General features: G+C 43.1%; 1 non-coding gene across 1 annotated transcript; it reads left to right on the top strand.

Moving 5' to 3' along the window:
• Positions 1–7625: 7625 nt before the first annotated feature.
• Positions 7626–7700, top strand: Trnas-gga. The gene has a single exon. It is a non-coding gene; the product is annotated as a tRNA-Ser (tRNA).
• Positions 7701–9147: the final 1447 nt, after the last annotated feature.

The following is a 9147-nucleotide window of genomic DNA, read 5'->3' as shown; positions in this document are numbered from 1 at the left end:
ACACCTACGTGGAAAATCGTTTACCGCAGACAGACTAAGCAGTGGGGATTGCCCAGCCTTCAATGACAGCGAGAGGTCGTACTTTGGTGCGCTCCGCAGTACATTCCTGTTTTGTTCTAACATAAGCACACATTATTGGAAGAATTGTCTCTCGTAACTTATCAGTGGTTGCAACACCTACCAGGATAAGTTACTCTGTTACAACGATTGCACCACTTTGCTTCAAGCCGGTTTACCAGTGGCAGACATTACGACGCCGTTGGCTTATGATTTTAAGCAGAGACGTGCAGAATTTGCAGGAATAGTTTTGGCAAAACATCCTCAACTGCACTCCACTTGACAAGGCAAGCTGGAGACTTTATCAGTTATTCCAGTAAAAGGAGAGGCACATTTCATTCAGTATGTATTGCGAGCAAATATGAAGTTCTGCACAGGTGTGTTGGAACGTCGATGGCGTCATGCCGCTCTTTTCAGTTCTGAGTGCTCAGTGAGCACGTAAAGCTGCCTAGAAAATAGCGACTCCTGTGAAGTATGAGGGCCTGGTGAGAGACTTCGCATGATTTCATGCAGCCAACCTAACAACTGTCATGCGGTTCCTTCTTCATGCCAATTCTCCGTCGCACTCTGCAGGGCAATGAAGACGCTCCTCAGCGTTTTCGATGGGAAGTGTTTGATCACCTACAATACGGCCTGTGACTGGCTGCCCCTGAGTTTCATCTCTGCTCACATTAACCGCTGGCTACGAAGACAACATTCTGGCATAGATAACGAGCTGTAGACCGGCGTAGAGAATTGGCGAAAGCACAGGCGGCTGCCTTCTGTGACAAGGATACTGGAAAGTTGGTACAACGCTACGACAAATGTCTAAGTTGGAGCGGAGACTATGAGCAGACGCAGCTGGAACGTGTAGCTAACCGTTGCAAAAGAAACGTTTTTCATTTTCACAGTGGTTTCCATTTGGCGACTGATCGGAACTTACTTTCCGAATAACCCTCGTGTATCTATATTTTGTTTCTGTTTAACTTCTAGTGCCTCATTCAGTTCACTTAATTGCTACCTTAAAAGTTATCATTGCTGTAACAGCAACAACAATAATTGGAAGGCTATAGTTCAGTTTACTTAGGCGCAGTATTTAACATATTTGATTGGTCGTTTTCTTGCAGTATTCGAGCAAAATTTGTTTGCATTAAATGTGTTAGCATCAAATTATTTGCTTACATTTTCGGAGTTAATAATTGTCATTTAAATGAAGATAATTAAGTTCAAATGTTTTTGAAAAGGCTTAAGGTGACGAAATCAAGTCGATAAACATCTTGTCAGTTTAATTCTGGCTCTAAAAAGCAAGTTTTAACTTAATTGAAAAGTAAATAACTGTTCCAATTTGATTGAACAGATTTAAATTCGTTCCATCAGAAAATAGCAAATAGTCTGGTTACATTCCAAGAGGAAGGTCTCAAGCTGAGTTTAGCCACAGTTTCTGTTACAGTGGTGAATGTAATCACTATGTTTAGCGGAAATAAAAATTATCAAAATAATAATTCAAGGTAAGCAGTGAACTGCAGTGAGTACTTCTTTGCTATATACGACGGCTTAATTGTTTGCCTGTTAAACGCTTCAGAAGTAGTTCGATAGACAAAAATAGGCCAGCTAAACGAGCGGTCAAATATTAGTCAAAGAGTACAAGACAAATTAGCATAGTTTTCATACTGTTCAGAGTGTTAATATAGTTGCTTCGATACGCGAGTCCAAAATTAGACACTACAGAGGACAAACGAAGTCGTAGCAAGGTCACGCTGCTTCACAGACGCAAACAGACAGTCGTGAACACGACGCAAGTAAAAATAACAATACACTTGAGACTACGAAGACGTGTGATAGGGTCGTTATGGACAAGTCTACACCCTGACCAAGCACAAGATCGTGTCAAGCGGAGACAAAGAGCCAAAAGGTAGGAACACAACAGAAATCCATGTAAAACTGCTTGATTGTGAGGGAGAACTACATCTAACGTAACAAAATCTGCTGACTACAAGCATTAATAACTGTCCCACGCACCATACTAATAACATCGATATGAAGAAACAGAATACAAGGACGTCTCAAGTGATGTGGGCCATCTCCTGTCGTGTCAGTGAAGGTATATCAGGTGATAAAATGTGACTACTGGACCCACAAATATGGTTAGTTAGTTAGTTAGTTACTTAGTTATGGAAAAAAGCAATTCCTTAAGTGAAGAGACGTTTACCATATTATGAATTGTATAGGAATTCAGGCCACAGACCAAGGGAAGCTAAGGATATACTGAGTGTTTCAGCACAGCGGTTACAAGCTTTCAGGCGAGAGAGAGCACACCTATGGAAACATGCATGGTCGGAAACACTGTCCTGATGCGGTAGGACGTCACAAAACACAAGAAAGGAAGAACACGAAAACAGTGAGAAAACATGTTCATTACGCTTAGTACAGCAGAAACCAAAAAACCGGATCAAAAAAAGTCAACGGTCGCCATCAGAGGTGTTCAAAGTTACGACCCCCGACGGTGATGCAGGCCTCACATTTCCGGCGTATGCTTCTGTTCGTATTATTTGGTTTTTGCTGTACCTAGCATAATAAACATGTTTTCTCACCCTGTTCGTGTCCTTCCTTTCTTTACTAGCGCGCCAGGAAAGAGTTTACCACCATGCATAGCTATGTAAATTTCCGTCGTCTAGGTGTACTCTACTTCTCCTGAAAGTTTACAACCGCTCTGCTGAAACACCCTGTATACATAACAGGTATTGCATAAACGATCGTATTCCGCTGATAACCTATGTAAGTGGGCGCCAAGAAAATATTTTCCCACTCCGAGGAGAAAGTTGGTGCCGGCCGTAGTGGCCGAGCCGTTCTAGGCGCTACAGTCTGGAACCGCGCGACCACTACGGTCGCAGGTTCGCATCCTGCCTCGGGCATGGATGTGTGTGATGTCCTTAGGTTAGTTGCGTGTAAGTAGTTATAAGTTGTAGGGGACTGATGACCTCAAAAGTTAAGTCCCATAGTGCTCAGAGCCATTTGAACCACTTTTGATAAAAGAGGTCGAACCTATGAATTCATCAAAAGTATTCCACAGATCGTTTAACCATAATACTCCTTCCCTCCGTACACGTTCGTAACCATCGATGCAGTGACTCTCTATACCACTAGCAGAGATATGACGTCACTGACACAGCAAATAAGCAGGCACCAATGATTCTTCGCCACTGGGAGTCTATGAGGTCAGAACCAACGGTATAACTCTGCGCTGAAACGGTCACATATCTACTGTCAGCTGAGAGAATATATTCACATACTGTACAACCTGTACAAAGGACATGATAGCAAGTAAGTCAAGAAACAGGTTTCAGAAATCACGTGTATCTCCGAGTGACATTTCATTCTTGTGTTCGATTTCATTATGAAGTAGCGTTACGATGCTTCTGCAAAGTAAAACATATTTTTTCTCCACAAACGAAAATATTTTCTATGTTGGATACGATACCTCGGCGGTCCTCGGCAATGAGACTTTTTCCATGGTTTTTTTTTTTTCCTGTCAGCTAACCTGCATGGCATTTTATTACGACAGAGTTTAAATATAAATTACATTTTCTTTTACCTGTAAAAATGAATTTACTTTTTAATTCCCCGCGTATGTAAATATAGCGTGTTATTACTGTCCGTGCGGATCAACGGATTGGTAGCAAAATAATTGAAAAAAACATTAAATTTTAATTACGGTTCTGGATCATTGCGCGTCCCAGCACCGTCAAATGTAGTCCCGGAATTCGCGGAGATGTAAATGGCGTCGACATTCAATTGACGTGGGGTAATTCTGGACGCTGCGCGAGTGGCAAATTGGCTTACGACCTGCGAGTGTAGGGCCGCGCGATTGCAATGCCTGCCGAAGGCGCTGCTCCAGACCAAATGTCATCTCGCTATGTGGGTCAACCGTGGATGTCCTGAACGTCGGTTCGGTACAAGAGACTATCGAAATAGTGGAAACATCGCTGTTCGGGACGGCAGCCCAATTGCAAGGCGATAACTCTGACCACTAATGCGCTGTCAAGTCGATTGAAGTTAAAGTGATTAATTAGATTCCTCAACGGCCATGAATTCTGTTCGATACGGATAACGTCGGGTTATGAATTTGAGGCACCAGAGGGAACCAGAGATCACGTAACATTTGAGCGCTCAATGTACGCACACGTTATCACCATGGCAAGTTAATCATTAAACACAAGGTATTTTCCGACATTGAACATAAAAGAAAATATGGCAGTGAAACTGAAGAGCTTAGTAATACAAATTACATTTGAAAGGGTTCGAAATTAGCTGAGCATTTACATGTTCATCTATACTCTGCAGAGCACTGTGAATTGCATGGCAGAGGGTACGTCCCTATGAACCAGTTACTATAGATTTTTCCCGTTCCATTCATGTAAGGTGCGTTGGAAGAATGAATATTTAAATATTTCTGTGCGTGTCATTAGTTGCCGTAATCTTTCACAATCCCTGTAGGAGGGGTACGCAGTAGGTTACAGTACAGAGTTATAAATGAAATCGTCCGCCCGGACAGCTGAGTGGTCAGCGCGACAGATTGTCATGCCAAAGGGCCCGGGTTCGATTTCCGGCTCGGTCGGAGATTTTCTCCGTTCAGGGACTGTGTGTTGCGTTGTTCTAATAGTCATCATCTCATCCCCATCAACAAGCAAGTCGACGAAGTGGCGTCAACTCAAAATACTTGGACCAGGCGACGGGCCTACCCGACGAGAGGTCCTAGCCATACGACATTTCATTACGTAAATTGAATCTGATTCTTGAAACTTTGTGAGCGGGCTTTCTCGGGTTAGTTTACATGTTGTAGTTCGACGCGTTGTGGGAGGTGTTTTTATGTTGAATATTTAATTGGATACATTAATATTGCCCAGTATGTCGGTACTCGACAAAACAATGATAAAGGAAACTTCCCGGCAGACTAAAACTGTGTGCCCGACCGAGACTCGAACTCGGGACCTTTGCCTTTCGCGGGCAAGTGCTCTACCATCTGAGCTACCGAAGCACGACTCATGACCGGTACTCGGTCGGGCACACAGTTTTAATCCGCCACGAAGTTTCATATCAGCGCACACTTCGCTGCAGAGTGAAAATCTCATTCTGGAATGATAAAGGAGTTTATTCTACTCTGAGATTAAAGAAGTATTACACGTAAATTCAAAATAAATGGTATAACAATCATTTCCAGTAATAACGTAATGCCTTGGGAATCTTGTACAGGCCGTGCAGTTCTAGGCACTTCAGTCCGGAACCGCGTGACTGCTACGGTCGCAGGTTCGAATCCTGCCTCGGGCATGGATGTGTGTGATGTCCTTAGGTTAGTTAGGTTTAAGTAGTTCTAAGTTCTAGGGGACTCATATGTTGAGTCCCATAGTGCTCAGAGCCATTTGAACCATTTGAGCCAATCTTGTACAAGTGATATGGAATGTGAAAATGAACTGTATCTGGGTAAAACAAATCCTTACGTGACTGCCGAAGGTTAGTGTATAAAGATAGAAAACGCTATAGAAAAATATGCATTTGCATCTATGGTCGGAGCTGAAAGCATATTGTGCCTCTAATCGTTAACATACGAGGATTGTCCAGAAAGCAAATTTCGATCGGTTGCGCAATGGAAACTACAGTGAAAACCAGGAACGTTTTATTTGCAACATTTAGGTACATCACCTTCCACCTACTTCTCTACATAGTCGCCGCTCCAACTTCGAGTGTTGTCGTAGTGTTGTATCAACTTTCCAATATCCGCGTCGTAGAAAGCAGCTGCCTGTACTTTCGGTCAGTTATCTGTACTGGTCTGTAGCTCGTCTGTGGAAAAATTTTGTCTTCATTACCAGCGGTACTTGTGAGCAGAGATGAGACTCAGGAAGAGACAATTACGAACTGTATTGTGCGTGATCAAACACTTCTCATCGGAAACGCTGCAGGAGCGCCTTCATTGCCCCTACAGTGTGCGGCCGAGAATTGGCACGAGGTAGGAACTGCTTGACAATTGTGTTATGTGGGCTGCATGACACAGGCGAAATCTCTAACCGGGTCCTCATACGTAGTGTGGGAAACTATTCCCCACGCATCTTTACGTGCTCACTGTTCACTCAAAACTGAAAACAGTGACGCGACACGATCAACGGGCATACTAGAGACACTGTCCAACACATCTGTGCAAAGCTTTATCGGACTTTCCCAGTGGTTTCCATTTCGCGACCGATCGGAACTTACTTTCTGGACAATCCTCGTATTTTCGGAATGAAACTTGAAGTTACTAAACATAGTTAAAAATGTCACGACTTTTCCTACACCTCACATCGCTCTTGCGGCTAGATCACACCATATTCATTATCTGCAGATGGCAACTGAAGTGGTTGCTCTCTAACAATAATTCGCTACTGCATTTGAGTTCAGCTCAATCGAACGAAAGCATCTTGTCTCCGGAGTAAACTCCACTCATGGTGATCACTGCAAGAGAGGTCCATCAAGATGCTGAAATTCGACGTAACTTTCCATAGTGCGCTCCGACAAGGAAGACTAAGTTTTTTCCTTTTTTGGTGCACCATGTAATTTTGACTGACCGAATGGTAAATATTCCGAGTTTCGACCAGTGAGACGTTGTCGTAAAAGATACTGATCTCTCACCATTACTATCACATTTCATGTGGTTAACCAGGTACACTGTCTCCAACTCTCTCCAACTCTCTCTGTCTACATTGATGTGCTGTACAATAACGAAGCACACCTATGTTTGTTAACTCCCAAATCTTAGTTATTAACGCTAACCTGTGGTATATGTTCTTACATTTCCTTAAACATTGTTCCTTACGGGTAGCCAAGATAGACACGAAGCCCATGCCTACCACAGTAGTAAAATTTATATGCCAACTAGCTCTGTAGATGACGAAGAGATTGAAGAAATGTATGATGAGGTAAAAGAAATTATTTAGATAGTGAAGGGAGACGAAAATTTAACAGTCATGGGGGACTAGAATTCGATAGTAGGAAAAGGAAGAGAAGGGAAGTAGTGGGTGAATTTGGAACGGGGGTAAGGAATGAAAGAGGAAGCCGCCTGGTAGAATTTTGCACAGAGCAAAATTTAATCATAGTTAACACTTGGTTTAAGAATCACGACAGAAGGTTGTATGCATAGAAGAGGCCTGGAGACAATGGAAGGTTTCATATAGATTATATAATGGTAAGACAGATTTTGGAACCAGGTTTAAATTCCAGAATGAGATTTTCAATCTGCAGCGGAGTGTGCGCTGATATGAAACTTCCTGGCAGATTAAAACTGTGTGCCCGACCGAGACTCGAACTCGGGACCTTTGCCTTTCGCGGGCAAGTGCTCTACCAACTGAGCTACCGAAGCACGACTCACGTCCGGTACTCACAGCTTTACTTCTGCCAGTACCTCGTCTCCTACCTTCCAAACTTTACAGAAGCTCTCCTGCGAACCTTGCAGAACTAGGAGTGCTAGTTCTGCAATGTTCGCAGGAGAGCTTCTGTAAAGTTTGGAAGGTAGGAGACGAGGTACTGGCAGAAGTAAAGCTGTGAGTACCGGGCGTGAGTCGTGCTTCGGTAGCTCAGTTGGTAGAGCACTTGCCCGGGAAAGGCAAAGGTCCCGAGTTCGAGTCTCGGTCGGGCACACAGTTTTAATCTGCCAGGAAGTTTCATATCAGCGCACACTCCGCTGCAGAGTGAAAATCTCATTCTGGAAACATCCCCCAGGCTGTGGCTAAGCCATGTCTCCGCAATATCCTTTCTTTCAGGAGTGCTAGTTCTGCAAGGTTCGCAGGAGAGCTTCTGTAAAGTGTGGAAGGTAGGAGACGAGGTACTGGCAGAAGTAAAGCTGTGAGTACCGGGCGTGAGTCGTGCTTCGGTAGCTCAGTTGGTAGAGCACTTGCCCGCGAAAGGCAAAGGTCCCGAGTTCGAGTCTCGGTCGGGCACACAGTTTTAATCTGCCAGGAAGTTTCAGGTTTAAATTGTAAGACATTTCCAGGCGCAGATGTGGACTCTGACAAAATCTCTTGGTTATGAACTTTAGATTAAAACTGAAGAAACTGCAAAAAGGTGGGAATTTCAGGAGATGAGACCTGGATTAACTGAAAAAACCTGAGGCTGTAGAGAGTTTCAGAGAGAACATTAGGAAACGATTGACAAGAACGGGGGAAAGAAATACAGTATAAGAATAATGGGTAGATATGAGAGACGGAGTAGTGAAGGCAGGAGAGGATCAAGTAGATAAAAATACGAGGGCTAGTAGAAGCCCTTGGGTAACAGAAGATATATTGAATTTAATTGATGAAAGGAGAAAACAAAAAAAAATTAAGTAAATGAAGCAGGAAAAAAGGAATACAAACGTCTCAAAAATGAGATAAACATGAAGCGCAAAATGGCTAAGCATGGATGGCTAGAGGACAAATGTAAGGATGTAGAGGCATATATCATATTGGGGGAAGATCGATACTGCCTCCAAGAAAATTAAAGACACGTTTGGAGAAAAAGAGAACCATTTGCACGAATATCAAAGGCTCGGATGGAAAACCCGTTCTAAGCAAAGAAGGGAAGGTAGAAAGGTGGAAGCAGTATATAGAGGGTTTATACAGGAATGATATACTTGATGGCAATATTATGGAAATGGAAGAAGATGAAGATGAAATGGGAGATACCAGACTGCGTGAAAAGTCTGATAGAGCACTGAAAGACCTAAATCGAAACAAGGCCCCGGGAGTAGACATCATTCCATTATAACTACTGATAGCCTTGGGATAGCCAGCCATGACGAAACTCTGCCATTGGTGAACAAGATGTATGAAACAGGTGAAATACCCTCAGACATCAAGAAGAATATAATAATTCTAATCCAAAGAAATCACGTGTTGACAGGTGTGAAAATTACCGAACTGTCAGTTTAGTAAGTTACGGCTGCAAAATACTAACACGAATTCTTCACAGACGAATGGAAATACTGGTAGAAGCCGACCTCGGGGAAGATCAGTCTAATGTTGGAACACGTGAGGCAGTACTGACCCTACGACTTATCTTAGAAGATAGATTAAGGAAGGCAAACGTACATTTCTACCATTTGCAGAC

The sequence above is a fragment of the Schistocerca americana genome, chromosome 3, assembly GCF_021461395.2.
Source record: "Schistocerca americana isolate TAMUIC-IGC-003095 chromosome 3, iqSchAmer2.1, whole genome shotgun sequence".
NCBI lineage: Eukaryota > Metazoa > Arthropoda > Insecta > Orthoptera > Acrididae > Schistocerca > Schistocerca americana.
Note: the sequence above shows the minus strand (reverse complement) of the source record. Positions and strands in the feature narration are given on the sequence as shown.